The sequence below is a fragment of the Gossypium arboreum genome, chromosome 13 (genome assembly GCF_025698485.1).
Source record: "Gossypium arboreum isolate Shixiya-1 chromosome 13, ASM2569848v2, whole genome shotgun sequence".
In the NCBI taxonomy this organism is placed as follows: Eukaryota; Viridiplantae; Streptophyta; class Magnoliopsida; order Malvales; family Malvaceae; genus Gossypium; species Gossypium arboreum.
In genome coordinates this window covers 15,143,084-15,145,018 of record NC_069082.1, presented here as the reverse complement: position 1 = coordinate 15,145,018, position 1,935 = coordinate 15,143,084, and the positions used below count along the sequence as shown (strand labels likewise).

The window sequence follows — 1,935 nt, the reverse complement described above, 5'->3', positions numbered from 1 at the left end:
TACCTATGTAGTACATGGATTCTGGGTTTGATGGACATTCTTCGAAAAAATTTCCTTCCCCACAGTAAACACAGGTTATATTTTCAAATTGGGTTGGTGGCTATGCTACAAAACTATTAGACCCATTAGTAGTAAGATTTTTTAACATTAAGGATATTAATGATACCTAAGATGCTAGTGAAGTAAGAGCGTCTACTTCATGTATTCCAGCAACTCATCTTCCTAACGCTGCTTGATTGGTTGGCCATTGATAATCGTTACTGGCAATCCTCTCAATGATTTCATAAGCCTCATTATAAGACTTAGAAAGGAGAGCACCATTAACAGAAGCGTCCACTGCCATCCTTATGTGAGCATTGAGGCCATTATAAAATGTCTCAAGTTGGATGCAATGTAGTATTCCATGAAGAGGGCACTTTCGTAATAACTCTTTGTATCTTTCCCATGCCTCATACTAGGACTCATCATCCATTTGTTGGAAAGTAGTGATCTTGTTCCTTAACTTAGCATTCTTGCTAGGTGGGAAATACTTCATAAGGAATCTTTCTGCTAACTTTTGCCATATGGGTTCAGTGGAAATGAGCTCAACCAGGCTCGAGCTTTGTCCCTCAGTGAATATGGGAACAGCTTCAATCGTAATGCATCTTCGGGTACTCCGGCTAATTTGAAAGAATTGCTCACCTCCATAAATAGTCTTAAGTGTAGGTGAGGATCTTTGGTAGCCATTCCACTGAATTGGCCCACTGTCTGAAGCATCTGAAACATGGCTGGCTTCAGCTCGAACTGTTGTGTCTCAATTTTGGGTCTCCTAATACCCAGATTAAGATCATTTAATACTGGTACGGCATACTGTCTTAAAGCTCTGTACCTATCATCAGGATTAAGGATAGGATTTTGAGCAGGGTTTATTCCATTTCCTTGGATCAGATTTTCAAAGTTCATCTCTTCGGTCCTCCTCTGGTTTGCTTGTCTTCTTCGCTGTCGGAAAGTTTGTTCAATCTCAGGGTCTAGAAGGAGTAGGTCAATAATTCGGTCAATACTCATAAACACCTGAAATAATCGCAGAAAAATTAATTAAATTAAAAATTAAAAAGAAAATTAAACCAAAATGAAAACTAACAAATTCACAAACAATGAATTTTTAAAACAGTCCCTAGCAACGGCGCTAAAAACTTGGAACGATAGAAATGTGTAAGTGTACACAATCGTAACAAGTAATAAAGTGACAAGTAAATGTCGAGTTATCATACCCACAGGGACTGTGAAAAGGATTTATTTATGAATGCTATTTAAAACACTTTGGTGAAGAAAAATATTTTGTTTGAAGAGGGTGATTAAAAACTAAGTAGCTAAAGAAATAAATCTCAAATGCATGATTTCAAAATATGATTTAATCAAGATGACATAATTATGTTGATTTAATTACATTTCTTTAACTTAGAATTATTAAGCTCATGCTTATGTTGTTACAAAAAAATTCACGGTAACTCGGTAATTTGCTAACTTATGAACGTATTCACCTACACAAATCCATTCATCTCTTAACATATCCCTATGTTAATTCAAACGATTAAACAGATTTTAATAAGCAAACATGTTATGACACATACATACGCATTAAATTGAACTAATCTCTTATATATCTGTATGTCAATTCAAATGATTAACTAAATTTAGTAAGCACCTAAAAGACTATGTGAGGTAACAAGGTATTCTTACCTTGAAATAGTTTAATCACAATAATCTTGCAAGTTATGCAAGGCAAGTGTATCGCCAGATACATTGCTAATTTAACCTTCAGCTACCTTAGAAGAATAAACATGCACTAATTAAGAATTGTGTCCATTAATTACAATTTCAATCTATTTAAATAATTAATTCATTAGCTACCTCACAATTGTAACGCAAGAATAACTTAAGCATGATTTTACTTAA

The 1,935-nt window shown here is 34.5% G+C and overlaps 1 non-coding gene across 1 annotated transcript; it reads left to right on the top strand.

The window, feature by feature from the left end:
• The first annotated feature begins 398 nt into the window (after positions 1-398).
• LOC128287296 (small nucleolar RNA R71) lies at positions 399-505 on the top strand. The gene has a single exon (XR_008277995.1). It is a non-coding gene; the product is annotated as a small nucleolar RNA R71 (small nucleolar RNA).
• The last annotated feature ends 1,430 nt before the right edge of the window (positions 506-1,935 follow it).